Source organism: Nerophis lumbriciformis, linkage group LG11 (assembly GCF_033978685.3).
Source record: "Nerophis lumbriciformis linkage group LG11, RoL_Nlum_v2.1, whole genome shotgun sequence".
Lineage (NCBI taxonomy): Eukaryota > Metazoa > Chordata > Actinopteri > Syngnathiformes > Syngnathidae > Nerophis > Nerophis lumbriciformis.
The window spans coordinates 32,026,567-32,042,617 of NC_084558.2; the positions used below are offsets into that span (position 1 = coordinate 32,026,567).

Sequence of the window (16,051 nt, forward strand, 5' to 3'; positions counted from 1 at the left end):
TATTTATGTAATAAAATAGGCGATGATGCAGAGCGGGATAAAAGAAAGTTTTTGAACTTCTGCACACTGTTTAAGCAGTCTGCATTCAGACTATCGGGACAAAGCAACTTGAACATTTTCAGCAAATCGCTTATAGGGCCTTATCAGTGACTTTATGACAGTTTTCATAAACCATGATGATCAGAAGGCACTCTGCCACGGTTACTGATGCATTGTCATATAATGGTTTGTCTGTTGTGTCCTTGATATTTGACTCTTCTGCACACTCCTCACTCAAACTATCTTCAAATCCTTCATTAAACATATGTCCGTCATTGTACATCCAATCCCCCATATCAGGGAGAGATTCCTCAAATGATTGAGATGGATCATACTCAGCATCGACATGTAGTTCAGTTGTTAGGCCATCAGGAGGATCTATGAGGGCTGATCTGGAAAATGGTTTTCCATTGTCTTTGATGGAGTCAAAAGTAGAAATATTTTCATGTGCTGAAATTAAAATAGAATAAAAATCATTAAAGGTTTTTTATAACATTTTGTCACAAGGCAAAACGTATAACATCTCAGCATATCGCTCACATTCTTACACTCAAAAGTTTGGCATATTTTAGCAGGATATGCTTTGTGACAAAATTCACAGCAAAACATTAGTTAGACACAGAAGACGGTGGGTGTACCTGGCTGGTAGGGAGAGGCTTGGTGTTCCAGAGTGGTACATCCTGCATGGACACCTGGAGGTTGGATGTGTTCCATATGAAGAGCAGTGTTTTGGGCTCCTTCTGTTCCCCTGCTGCTACCTTCTGACACAAAAAAGAGGAACCAAAAAACTCTAAAAATTAAAATAATTAAAAGAAAAGAAGAAAATTGCAAAACAAGAAGCAAGTTGACATAAATTGAACACATTATACAAATCTAGCTAATGGAATGCATTTACTTTTTTCCCACATCTTGATCGCATTGTAGTTCATGTTTACGTATCTTCTGTGTTTGTGGTAACACATAATCCACAGTATTAAATGTAACTCATCACAATACAACACGCACTATAAAAAGAAAGTGTGGAACTTCAGTGATAAACAATGCCAATGATTAGTAAATACACAGCAGCAAACCAAACCTATGAGAAAGGATCTTGACGAGGGATGCAACATTATTGTAAATATTGCGTTATTTTGGTTTCAAAATTCTCACAATAATGCCGTGATGTGTGACGCTATCAAACGAGAACTCCCGTCAGTGTGTTTTTTTCTGACAATATTAAGTGGGCTGATCTGAGAAGTAAACTCGATCTCCCAAGATAACCCGCGCAGTGTGGGACAACAAAGTTCAAACAGGGGACATTATATAGGGGCGAAAAAGAGGAACTGTGCAGGAGTGACGGGAACGTTTGTGCTTCGTAGCTCGGAGGAATTGTTGCTGTGAAATATTTCTGTGCCTATAACTGCTGTGTTAGATTAAACTAAAATATGTGTGTTACTTGAAATTCTGGATGATTTTGCACCATTCCTTTGCACTTAAAATACCTGTTTATAATAATAAATAGGACTACAACATATGAACATTATGTTTGTATTCAATTACAGTAAGTGTGTTTATCCTAAACATTCCTGCCACTTCATTTAACACACGTTGACATGTTTGTAACAATATCTTACCGTGGCTTTAACACTGTGACGATATAATACAATGACATTTTGATATTGTTACATCCCTAATCATGACTTGATGTTACCTACCAGCCTTAACTTGAAGATGAAAGGTTCAAAGAAGATTAATTACACATGCTGAGATAACTCATATTTCAAGTTTCATTCTTCATATATGTGCTACTGTAATCAGGGTAAAAGAAAGCAATATTTCCATGCTTGTTCCTGACAAACTGTGGACAGCTTTTTATCCATCTATCTGGTCTGTAAATCTCAATCAGAACTAATTCACATAAACAAAGAACACGCATATACATATAACTTACTTAGACATTGCTCATCAGTCTCCACATTCACATTGGTGGCTGCAGGAAGAAAAATAAAGTATCACATATTATATCTGCTTCCAGTTTAATGCACCACCACTATGCCAGTTTACTCACCAATTGTACAGTCCTTCTTGATCGTTTATTTGAGTCGACTTCTTTACCGGTTCTTCTCCATCGTTTTGCAGGTTTTCGTTTTGTCATTTTGACACTCCAATACTATGTAAATACAGACAAAGGTTGCTGGAATACACAGTGGAACTTCTTGTAAATGTAAAACTCTATATTATGTTGAAGCAGTGTATGTTCAGTCATTTATATTGTTCCACTTCCAATGTTCTCTGTACATTTATGTCTATCATTGTTATTTCACTATGGGATGTATAAAGTGTATCTTATCACTTGCGATGCCTCGGTGGAGGTAAGTATCATAGCTTCGAGCAAGGTGGTTGCGCCGTTGAATGCGGCATGTATAGCTCTATTTTCGTAACACAGTGACGTTACATTAGTTTGATGAATAATAACTCGTGTGTGTTAAAGTAATTTAAATACCAAAACAAAAACAATAAATGGTATTACTTACTTTCAGTCGTTATTCCTTCGATGCTGAATTTTTTCCTCCAATCGATACAAGTCACATTCGCCCACTAAATGCACATGCGTGTTTTCCAGGAAACGCAAATATGATTGGACAGATTCATGGGGCGCCGTGCCAAATCTCGCGAGAATGTTGATGAGACAGATCCACATCTCAAAATTTAGATAAAGTTGATTTTCTCCTTGTATGTCCATCTGAAAATAGCCATTTTTGGCTATGTGTAACTTTCAAAGGAAGGCAATTCAGAAAATTCACGCCTTCTATCAGACAGCGGCGGACATGACGCGTTGTTTGCCATCAACGTCAGAAGAAGAAGAAGCGGGAAAACAGTAGGTGGCGTAACATTTTAACGTTGTGTGCGCCGACCTCGAACGAAAACGAGGAAGAAGAAGAAAGAGAAGAAGAAGCGGGAACGTTTTTGGAAACGACAACCGCAACGCTTGTGACAGAAGACTTGGAGAGGTTAGTATCCTAATATTCTTTAGTTGGTTAACCATGTAATGTTGTGAAGTGAAAATATTTAACTGTTGTGACAACGAGTGGTCCTTTGAGAGGTTTCGGTAACGCTAATGGCGTCTGTCCAGCAAGTAATGTTAGTATACATAATGACCTTCACAATTAGATTATACAGTGCATATTAATTTGGGGGTTTGACTTTAAACATTTTTATAATACTGTTGTAGGTATAGTAACAATCGACAAAGAAGGTCCGGACTGCATTTTATTGGTATGGCTGGCTAGTTGTAATAAATAAGAGATGACATCCAAAAGTGTTCAATGATTGACAAATGTGCCCCGCCATTTTGAAAGCAGCAGTACATTTGCTTACTAGCTGGCAGTGGCCAGTATGTATTGTATCACGCTGTTGATCATATAAACTGCATATATATTGGGAAAATAAAGTAGCTATGTGTGTAAAATTTGAAACATTCATTCATTTAAATGAAACTAGCATTATCAGACAGGTCTTGTTAAGACTAGTTAGACTTAGACTTCCTTTTTATTGTCATTCAAATTTGAACTTTACAGTACAAATAGGAAGGAAATTGTGTTACATAAGCTAATGGTAGTGCGGGATAAAAAAGCAATAAGGTGCATATATAAATAAATAAATAGGTTACTGTACAGATAAATATATTGCACTTTTTCACATGCGTCCACGTTTATGGATTTATATTGTCTTTTTTATTCCAGCGAGTTAATCCATTTTGGGGGAGTTGAGGGGATAATTTCATTATGATGCGTTCAAGAGCCTTACGGCCTGAGGGAAGAAGCTGTTACAGAACCTGGAGGTTCTGCTTCGGAGGCTGCGGAACCTCATACGAGTTACGTAATATAAGAATAATTTTCCTGTGATACATGTTTAAAAAGTTATGATTGTCTTAACCTGGTCAAAATGCACTAATTTATGGTCAACCTCTTCAATACAAAGTCATTGGGGCTCAATATTTTATTCATGACCTTTTTTGTTAAAAATGCCATAACTTTATTAATATGTATCCTATTATAAAAAGGTGCCATCAAGCCCCCCGCACCCCAAAATAGATAATAATTAAACTGTACGGGTTGAGTTTTTTTTTACTATAGCCAGAACGATCATAAACAATCATTTTGTTTACTTGTTTTTGACAGAAGTTAAATATGATTTACCCAAAAAGTTAACATCCATATGAAGTGACCCCATATATGTAAATACTTTGCATTTATATTATAGTTCCATCCATCTATCTATTTTCTACTGCTTTTCCCTTCCGTGTCGTGGGGGGTGCTGGAGCCTATCCCAACTGCAGAAGGCGGTGTACACCCTGGACAAGTCAACACAGATCGACAGACTACATTCACACACTCGCGTCAATTTAGTGTTGCCAATCAACCTATCCCCAGTTTGTGATACAAAATTTATTTTTTCATTAACAGGATGGACAAAAAGAAAATGACAACATAAGAGGTTAAGAGTTCCCACAAAGAAAATGAAGGACCTGCATAATTCTCCTCCCCCAAATGAGTAATCTGGTAAGTCTCTGTATGTGTGGCAAAGCGGACTACGGTTAAGCCAAATTGCCGTGTTACATGTAGCTAACAAACTGGAAAAAGGACTTTATTAGTTTGTTTAATATTTAAAGAACAGCTGAGGATGCCACCTTGGGAAAGTCGCCCCAAGAAGGTTAGTAACAGTACCCTAATTGTAATGAGGCCACACACCTCTAAGACAGCGATGGGCAAGCTCACCCTACTGCATATGCTTTAAAATGCATATAGGGATGGGGAGAGGGAATAATCATAACATTGTTGTCCAAATGAGGTGACAAATACCAGTCCAAATTTTTATACTCAAATAAAAAATGTTAAACACTTTCTCTTTTGCACTCTCTCTTTCAGGGTGTTTGGCCTTCGTCAGATGGGAGGACGGTTATACCGGCAAAATCTTTACTGGAGCAGACATTTTGTCAAGAGATGAAGCTCCTGTGCAGATCTTAGATCTTAGAACAGGAGATTCTGTTTTAGCAAAGTGGTCAGATGGTAAATTTTATAGGGCAACTGTTGAATATATTTCAGGAAAAGTGACGGGGGACTTGTAACAGGCAGCAACACTGTTGGACCACCACCACCACCCTATGGGTAAGATTGACATTTATTACCTCATGCCTATGGGGCTACAAGTTCAAAACTTTTCATCTTTATAAAATCAAATTTGGTGAATTTCCAAACCAAAAAACCAGCATTAACTGAAATATTATTTTATCTGCCATCAAATAATTGTTTCAGTAAATAGTATGTGAATGACAAATACAAATATTTAATGTATTTCATTGCCAAAACCCCAACATCTGTATCCACTTTGATTTCAGGATTAAAAGTTCTGAACTTGTGGACCCTGAAAACAATTATTTGCCATCATTTTATTACTTTTTAATCATGGTCAAAATGTTCATAGAGTGTAAATATCCACTCTACAATCTCATGTGTCAAAACTAGGAAGTAAAAAAATTAACATTTCATGTCATGGTTACAATTGTTATTACAGTATTGATAAATGTGCTCAAGAAGTACGGTACTTGAACACACACTGAAATCTTATAAACAAGTTTTATTGAGGAAAAAAAATAGTTACACAATATATACTTTCTTAACAGAAGAAATCTACGTTTTTTAACATTCAGTTTCACGTCAAAATATAAATTCCTCATTTTTAAAAATTAAATATAAATTAAAATATATAAAAATATAAATAAAAGTAGTGTAAGGATGGGGGTTGAAGGATGAGTGTCAAAAAACAGAGCTAACTTTGCTTTCTTATCAGCAATCGAGCATTAACTAAACACCCGTGGGTTCTCAGAGCAACACACAACACCAGAAATGTGTCCCGTGAAAACCTGTCCGATCCGGAGCTTTCAACAATAACAAAAGTTCCATGGATGAATTAAGTAAACAATATCAAAAAATAGGATCCAAACAAAATTTATGGAACGCTCGCCTCGGCCGCAGGTACTTGCTGTTGCTCTTGCCTAAACGCCGCACTGAATTTCAGGACAGGGAAACTAAAACAAGCTTGCTAGTTAGCATAATTAGCATCATCGAGCTAGCTTACTTGTTGTTGATACTGTTACGTGATTGGCTGTTGGCGTATCCCTTCCATTGCTCAGTAAATACCGTTAACTGATTGTCTGTTATAGCATGTCCCTCCCATTGCTCAGTGACACTTCCTGTTTTCTGTTTCCTGGGTTCCCAAAGCGCGAGTGACCTCATGCAGCGAATCTTGCTTGCTCAAATATTTTATCGAACACATTTAATATTTATATCATTATGTGTCTATTGCGATATATATTTATTGTTTTATTGGCCCAGGGCTATGTAGTATTGATTCTTAAAAAAATATTTTCGGGGCTTGCGTGGGAGCACTACGTGCAGATAGAAATGTTCCTCTTTTTTGTAAATTTTCCTCTTTTGTCAAAGGGTGCTCACATGCCTGTACTTCCTGTGTGAAAGAAAGTAGTTATGGCGGAAATCTCAATATGCCGTAGTTTAAATAAATTTTTTAATCCAAATATAAGTACTGGTTTGACAGTTTATACTTAATTGTACATTTCATAAATAATCCTGAGATATATAAAGTAATAACTTTTTGGGGATAGTCAATGTTATGTATAACTTAATATTGTAAAATCTGTCATAATCTGTTGGTATTGTTGACTAAGTGAGTTGTCTATTTCCTTGCAGTCAAGAAGATTTCATCTTCAGTATTGGTCCAGTTCCTTTGTCTTTGATGTGAAATGTTTTTGTTTAGGAGTACTGTACAGAATGATTGTAGATATGGTCAATTTTGGTCATGGTACATTTATTTTCATTATTGGTACCGTCCATCATAGAGTGAGGAGAACAAATCATTTATACACTGCTGATTTTGTAGTTTGAGGTCTGTTACTTTTATTATTATTATTATTATTATTATTAGTATTATCATTATAGGTACACTTCAATTGTAAGTGATAGAATCCAAAACAAAAATCCATAATCACATTGTATGAATTTTTTTTAAAGTAATTAATGTGCATCTTTTTGCATGATATCCATATTTGATACTTCAAATATACTCCCAATAGAGGTTTCTAGGTGATCAATTCCATGGGAAAAAAATGCAAATTACCTGAAAACATACAATGTGATTTTTTGTTTTGTTTTATATTTTGCAGTCTATTAAATACTTGTTCTCCTCACTGTACATAGACTAAGGTCCACTTTGGCCGCTGGAGGTTAAAATGTGGGTCATTTCAGTAATTTTTTTGTAGTTCAGTATTTCTCATCTCTTTTGACAGGAGAGATGCAGGCAACCCATCTGTCGAGGACACTATCTCATATCGACCGCAGGCAGAAAAATCATGGACGCCATGTGATGGATGTTGGGAGGAGTTCGAAAAAATCCTGTGAGAAAAGCAACAAATCGAAGAAGTCCTCTTGAAAATAGGCAAGTAATTAATGCTAATTTATTCATGATGTAATTATTTTGTTTACGTAAATTTGTTATTTGGCCTTGAACACATTATTTTCTCATTCGGGTATTGTTTGTGCTATTTTTTCCCTTTCAGATCCGGACCAAGTCAGAGTACTCCAAACTCTCTGCTACCTCGTTAGTGACAAATACAGCGACGGCCCTCCTCAACAATCGGGCTAGCAGGAGCTCTTTCCCGAGAGCGGCGTATTCATGTCCTCGTTCCGCCTTGCTGCCATGAGTCATGCTTCAAAGCCCAATTGCATGCGTTTATTCCACGCACTTTTTGACCACTTTTTTACAGTTGAGGAGTGTCAAAATGCTGTCGCTTTTGGTCGCCCTGGAAACAAACCTGCAGGAACAGGAAAGCGCATCCTTGACCGGAAAAAAGTTGAAGAAATCCTAAGTAAGTTTTCCCAAACTGAGGGTGTTTTCAGGCCAAAATTGTGTAACAATAATTAAATAGAAGTTCAATACGAGAAAGTTTGATCCCTTATCGATTATAGCACACGAGAAGCATAACTGAATGTTACATAATTACAGTTTGTGATTGGCCAAAAAACTAGCATTGTGATAAGCAATATAGTGTTATGTCCATCAACTTGAAGTGTGGTTGTGTGTATTAATGTACTGTATGTGCAGGGTTTCTACAAGGCATGAAGTCATTAAATGGATTTTGTGTAAATTAAGGCCTTAAATGGCAATAAAAAGCATTAAAGGCGTTGTCCAGAGGCATTTAAAAAATGTAATACAATTGTAGGACATGGCCGATAGTCAATATGTCAAACGGAAAAAATTTTTTTTAAATTAACTTAAGAACCTCGAAATTGCTACATCTGTCTGTGTCTGAAGCTGCCAAACTGCATACAAGAGGTATTGTAAGGTGGGAACGCGACAAAAGCACTGCCTCAATACGGCACAATGAAACTGCTCTGGGGGCCTAAACTTTTCCATTCTTTGGTCACTGTAGGCGTGTAGTCCTTAACTGGGACATCATGTCAGGATAATGGGGAAGCTGAGCTTTTTTCATACACGACTCGTTTATTTCAATCACCTCCACTTCAACACATATGAGCTAACTTGGCTAACATTAGCAACTGTCGTGACGCAGGCGCCTCAAGTTATGGCTTAGGATGGACAAACAAGGCAATTTTCACAGCAGACCACAACTCTTTTATTCTCTGACGTTCCCACAATAAATTAATACGAGTTCCTTCAGCTGCTGGATACTTGATACATAACTTGCTATTTACTGTAAACATTTTAAACAACAGAGAGGGTGTAAAATACAATATATTCAATATCGGCAAATTAATATAATTGACATAGCTTTTTTTTAATGCATTTTATTGGCATTTTTCCAAATACCGTTCTGTGTTTTTCTAAAATGTTTAAATCGATCATCCATGTCCAAACACATGCATAATTTGCAATCCTAGTATGATGTTCATTTATTATTCTATAAAACCTTTTAACTATTTTAAAACAAATTGTAATTGTAAAATGGTATCCTCCAGTTTGTGGCTATTATAAGACATATTTTCAGAGAATATATATATATTTACAGCATGTTTTAAACAGACACAACTAAAAAAATGGCTTATGGGTATATTATATTGATCATCTTATGCAGAATTGGATGTTTGTTTAGAGGGCTTAAGTGCAGTTCTCCTTTAAATGTTTTGATGGACGGAACCTTTTAATTGGCCATTCTACGGCCATGCACACAGTCAAAACACTATATGCTACTCCATAAAAATAAATAAATAAAAATACATTCTCCAATTAAACAGTTTTGTAAGCCAATTCTAATACACGAGAGAGTAACAGTTAATCTAAACTTTTCAACTAATTAACTTGTCTAATGCTTACAACTGTGTATACAGATAATTGTAGGCTTTTGACTATATATAATATATGCAGTCGCACATGGGCATTACATTTTTTTAAGTACCAAAAAAATGGCGTTAAAAAGCATTAAATTAGATTTGCATTATTATTATTATTATTATTATTATTGCATTGCATAGATTTGATACCTGTAGAAACTCGGATGTGGCAAAATTACGAATGCCTGATTATTATGTTCTTGCCTTACAGCGTATGTCCTGAGATGCGGTACCCTTCCTGATTGGGACAATATTGAGGAGGCCAAGCTCAAGCAAGCTTTGGTAAACAAATGTCGGGCAAGAGCAGGTTTTAAGTAGGCCCTTGTACCTGCCAAGTTCATTCTGGGGTAGGATGTTTCCTTTGTAAACATGTTGATATTTTGGTCTGGGGTTGCGCAGTATATATTGTATAAAAATGCCCTATGATGTAGCTTTTAGTACCACGTTATACTGTGACAATGCATATTGAGCTGTGCTGTGTCTCGCAAATTTGGCACTGATGCAACCTCACTGACAAGCTAGCGGCTAATATCCCTTCACAGTACAAAGCTGTTTCCAAATAAAAAACGGAAATGACGCAGTATGTTACTGCTTACATAATCAGGTATATTAGTAGCTTTTGTAACCAATTTCAAAATGTTTTAATGATCATTTATGTACCAAATGTTATATTGTTATCGCAGGAGGCTGTTCTATTGTTTGCAACAGTGTTTCTTAATCATAGGGCTGGGGCCCACTGTTTGGCTGCGAATACGCCTCGGGGGCCGCCAATAAATATCTGTTTCTTAGCTGTGGTCCGTCCATACGGGCCGCAATGGTACTCAGTTGTAATACACTTTTGTGTAAGATGACTAATTCAGTGTTTGTATTTGAGTGGGTCCGAGACCCCTCTGTAGTGGAAAAGTTGGTCGGGCCCTGAGGTAAAAAATGTTAAGTATCCTTGGTGTTCAATGTGTGATTATTTTTTATATGTAGACCAGTTCCAAACACCACGGTTACAATTTTATAAATGTATTTCAGTTTTTGCTTGGAATATTTCCAAAATGGAAATTTAGTCATTTACTCACCCTCTTACTGAGATTAAGTCAGGTGTTTTTTTTAACTACAGTACATGGTTTGCTCAACAAGGAGTTAAAAAAAACTACACCGGACTTTTTCACAACAACAAAGTGAGTACTTAAGGTTAAATTCATTTAGTTTTGTATTTGTTTTATTTTTTGTATATTGTTTTCTATGTTGTTTTAATTATTGTGAATGTCAATATGTACATTATGTATGTACTAATTAACTACATTTAAATTGTTGTATTTAATCTATTTTTATATCTTATATTTTGTATTTGTATATGTGTGTAGCCAAATAAAGTGATACACCGCTCAATATTTGAGTATTTTTTAGTGTTATTTCTAATTAAGTCAGATAACGAATATTTAAATTGCACTCTCAATTTGTTCTCATTATTCTCAAATTTGAGATATGATGGCTTTGTTAAGACATTTAAGAGAAATAATCAAGACATGAAAGAGACATACATAAGATCTCTTTTATTGCTCATACATCTCATTTCTTTCTCTTTAATTCTCCTTCAAAATAAATGAGACATAATTGAGATCAGTGGCATACATATATGAGCTCTCCTCAGTGTATCCCACTTCTCAAATATTGCTCAAATGGTTGTCTCAACTCAACCTCCTTTGTCTCAGTGATGTCTTGTCTCTTTTTAGCTTATTTATTGCTCCTAAGGGTCCCTTAGGAGCAATAAAAGAGAAACAATTGATCACAGAATTAGACAGATATGAGAAGCTCAAAATGTTCTCAAAATACGAGATTAAGCAACAGATGAGCAAGCACATTTTTGCTATGGGAATTGGGTTTTGTTTTACGCAAATCAACAACTGTAGATTTTTAGGTGTATTATTGTAAATGCTAAAACGACACCACAGTTTGTTACAGTGAAAAAAGTACTGGGTTTTTCTTCATTTAGAGAAAAATGCTGTAAAAACCACAGTAAATTTTACCATTTTACCATGAAATCTATTGCTGCTTTTACATTGCACAATTTGACGGATAACTTGCTTTGAAATCATGATTAGTATTTATAAATGTATATTAAAAAAATGGTTGAATGTTTGATAATATATTTTTGCATAATTTGACAATATTTAAATTAACATAATTTGCAATTACATGGAGTATATATATATATATATATATATATATATATTTCTCCCAAAATAGAATACATTTAGTAAGAAAAGTTACAGTACTTTATTGATACATATTATTTCCAGGCTTTCGAGGGCCAAATAAAATGAGATGGCGGGCCACTACTGGCCCCCCGGGCATGGGTGTCGTTAGGCCTCTTTTAGCCCCCCAACTAATTTGGTGTGAGGTTTTTTTTACACAAAAGTGCAGATAAATTCAATATAAATATGTAGGAGAATGAGTTAAAAATATATATTTATTTATTTATTTAAAATTTAATTTAATTTATTATTATTATATAAAAAACCTGTCGTTATTCACTATGATCATAAATCATTTGGTTTATTTCACTCCACGGTCTAAAGTGGAGACCAATTGTGCAGTGCTCGCGCACGGGAAACATTTAGGCAGTACACAAAATCCAACCTAAACTGTAATGAAAATAGTTATTCTGTAATATTTTGCAATGTATCTATGAGTGTCAGGCAACAAATGGTCACAATAAACATCTGTCGAGATGTTTTAAGGAGAAGAAAGATGTGGTCCGCATCAACAATCATTTTATTGATCAAAATTGATTGATTGATTGAGACTTTTATTAGTAGATTGCACAGTACAGTACATATTCCGTACAATTGACCACTAAATGTTAACACCTAGGGATGTTCGATAATGGCCTTTTGTCGATATCCGATATTGTCCAACTGTTTAATTACCGACACCGATATCAACCGATATATGCAGTCATGGAATTAACACATTATGCCTAATTTGGACAACCAGGTATGGTGAAGATAAGGTACTTTTTAAAAAAAATTATAAAATAAGATAAATAAATTAAAAACATTTTCTTGAATAAAAAAGAAAGTAAAACAATATAAAAACAGTTACATAGAAACTAGTAATTAATAAAAATTAACTGTTAAAGGTTAGTACTATTAGTGGACCAGCAGCACGCACAATCATGTGTGCTTACGGACTGTATCCCTTGCAGACTGTATTGATCTATTATTGATATATAAAAAAAAGAAAGTAAAACAATATAAAAACAGTTGCATAGAAACTAGTAATTAATAAAAATGAATAAAAATTAACTGTTAAAGGTTAGTACTATTAGTGGACCAGCAGCACGCACAATCATGTGTGCTTACGGACTGTATCCCTTGCAGACTGTATTGATCTATTATTGATATATAATGTAGGAACCAGAATATTAATAACAGAAAGAAACAACCCTTTTGTGTGAATGAGTGTGAATGGGGTAGGGAGGTTTTTTGGGTTGGTGCACTAATTGTAAGTGTATCTTGTGTTTTTTTATGTTGATTTAATACAAAACAAAAACGATACTGATAATAAAAAAAACGACACCGATCATTTCCGATATTACATTTTAACGCATTTATCGGCCGATATTATCGGACATCTCCAGTAACACCCGAATAAGTTTTTCACCTTGTAGTCGTTAATCAATTCATGGTAAAAACTGATCACTGTCAGTCGTAACTACACCAAAACATGAGCAACAACACTTATATCTCGTAAACCTGGTCACTTTCTGCCGTAATCACACCAAAACAAACTATTTGTCTACTGACAGCAAACGCTCGCTCTCACTTGCGCCAAAAGACGCGCACACTAGACTAGTGTTGTGTCGTTCGCGAACGATTCGTTCGAACGAACGAATCTTTTGAGTGAACGTACTGAACCGAATCACTTCATGAACTGATTCATTCCTTTCTCAGTTCAGTTGAGCTCCGCCGCGACCATGCCGGTATGTGTGGAACTGGCGCATTCTGTGACGTCGGCGAACGACGCAGCCAGCTACTCATCATGGGGGCGGGGGGAGGGACTGAGCGAACGATTCGTTCACCGCGGATTAACGACATGAATCACTCAGTGAACGACAACGCTCTCGCTGTCTGCTCTGCTTGCCCCAATGCCGCGAGTGATTCTCCTCCCGTCGCGGGGATATGTTTCATGCCATTGGCATCCGCTCTCCATTCATTCTCCAAGCTAACGGCTAATGTTGACTCAAGCCACATGAAAACAAACACACACATTATCTCAACACATAAAGTTATGAGAGTAGAGGAGACAGAAAGAAAGTCAGTGCAGGGCAAGGCTGAGCAGCAGCGACGCGAGGGGGAGGGGCGGGCGTAAAGTGTAGGGCAGGCTGTTTGAGAAGATTTAAAATAAAAATAATAACTAATGTATGTACATATACATGGGCTATTATTTATCTTGATTTTTATATTATTTAAGCTATTTATTTTCTTTTTTATTGCATATTTAAGTTGATATTTCCATTTTAAATGTAAGCTACAGAAATTTTAGTTTTAATGTTGGCTTTTCTGGCACTTAGTTTAATATTTGTTTTGTTTTATTTAAGGTAGCCTATTTATTTTCTTTTTGTTTGCACATCCATCCATCCATTTTCTACCGCTTATTCCCTTTGGGGTCGCGGGGGGGCGCTGGAGCCTATCTCAGCTACAGTCGGGCAGAAGGCGGTGTACACCCTGGACAAGTCGCCACCTCATCGCAGGACCAACACAGATAGACAGACAACATTCACACTCACATCCACACACTAGGGCCATTTAAGTTAATATTTTCTTTGTTATATTTTTAAACGTAGGCTACAGAACATTTAGTTTTTATGTTGGCATTTCTGGCTCTTAATTTATTTGTTTTATTTTGAAGGTATTTATTTTCTTTTTGTATGCATATTTAAGTTTACATTTTCTTTGCTACAGAACATTTCGTTTTTATGTTGGCATTTGTTAAGCGTTTCTTAATTTAATATTTGTTTTTGCACTAAACAAACGAGGCCTATTTATTTAACTGTTGATTGCAAGCATTTTAGTAGGCTATTACTATTTTTTTTATTTCCCACTTTTATTTATTTCTTATTTTCATTTCAGTGCAATAAAACATATTTAACAACCAAGACATTTAGTCACATTTTGTTTATTGGACAGGCCGGAAACGCACACAGTGTTTTTAAAAGTAACGGAATCTCTACAGCTGCAATGTCTGTTAATTTGCGAACGTCAAGGGGAGTCTGTCAGGGCAGAGAGCGATTCACGTCTGTCGCCCTCTGGCCCACAGAACTGCTACTGCACAAGTGATTCGGTGATTCCCCGACCTGCACACAGAACTGCTGCTGCAGAAGTGATTCGGTGATTCGCCGACCTGCGCACAGAACTGCTGCTGCAGAAGTGATTCGGTGATTCGCCGACCTGCGCACAGAACTGGTACTGCACAAGTGATTCGGTGATTCGCCGACCTGCACACAGAACTGGTACTGCACAAGTGATTCGGTGATTCGCCGACCTGCACACAGAACTGCTGCTGCAGAAGTGATTCGGTGATTCGCCGACCTGCACACAGAACTGCTGCTGCAGAAGTGATTCGGTGATTCGCCGACCTGCGCACAGAACTGGTACTGCACAAGTGATTCGGTGATTCGCCGACCTCCACACAGAACTGCTGCTGCAGAAGTGATTCGGTGATTCGCCAACCTGCGCACAGAACTGCTGCTGCAGAAGTGATTCGGTGATTCGCCAACCTGCGCACAGAACTGCTGCTGCAGAAGTGATTCGGTGATTCGCCGACCTGCGCACAGAACTGGTACTGCACAAGTGATTCGGTGATTCGCCGACCTGCGCACAGAACTGCTGCTGCACAAGTGATTCGGTGATTCGCCGACCTGCACACAGAACTGCTGCTGCAGAAGTGATTCGGTGATTCGCCGACCTGCACACAGAACTGCTGCTGCAGAAGTGATTCGGTGATTCGCCGACCTGCGCACAGAACTGGTACTGCACAAGTGATTCGGTGATTCCCCGACCTGCACACAGAACTGCTGCTGCAGAAGTGATTCGGTGATTCGCCGACCTGCGCACAGAACTGCTGCTGCAGAAGTGATTCGGTGATTCGCCGACCTGCGCACAGAACTGGTACTGCACAAGTGATTCGGTGATTCGCCGACCTGCACACAGAACTGGTACTGCACAAGTGATTCGGTGATTCGCCGACCTGCACACAGAACTGCTGCTGCAGAAGTGATTCGGTGATTCGCCGACCTGCACACAGAACTGCTGCTGCAGAAGTGATTCGGTGATTCGCCGACCTGCGCACAGAACTGGTACTGCACAAGTGATTCGGTGATTCGCCGACCTCCACACAGAACTGCTGCTGCAGAAGTGATTCGGTGATTCGCCAACCTGCGCACAGAACTGCTGCTGCAGAAGTGATTCGGTGATTCGCCAACCTGCGCACAGAACTGCTGCTGCAGAAGTGATTCGGTGATTCGCCGACCTGCGCACAGAACTGGTACTGCACAAGTGATTCGGTGATTCGCCGACCTGCGCACAGAACTGCTGCTGCACAAGTGATTC

General features: G+C 37.4%; 2 long non-coding RNA genes across 2 annotated transcripts; one reads left to right on the forward strand and one right to left on the reverse strand.

The window, feature by feature from the left end:
- LOC133610482 (uncharacterized) lies at positions 1-2,645 on the reverse strand. Its single transcript, XR_009815883.1, has 5 exons — positions 2,556-2,645; positions 2,090-2,191; positions 1,973-2,011; positions 678-800; positions 1-489 (listed from the first exon to the last, which is right to left on the reverse strand). It is a non-coding gene; the product is annotated as an uncharacterized lncRNA (long non-coding RNA).
- A 33-nt stretch (positions 2,646-2,678) lies between these two features.
- On the forward strand, positions 2,679-10,022 carry LOC133610480 (uncharacterized). Its single transcript, XR_009815881.2, has 6 exons — positions 2,679-3,032; positions 4,488-4,583; positions 4,950-5,189; positions 7,385-7,533; positions 7,655-7,963; positions 9,658-10,022. It is a non-coding gene; the product is annotated as an uncharacterized lncRNA (long non-coding RNA).
- The last annotated feature ends 6,029 nt before the right edge of the window (positions 10,023-16,051 follow it).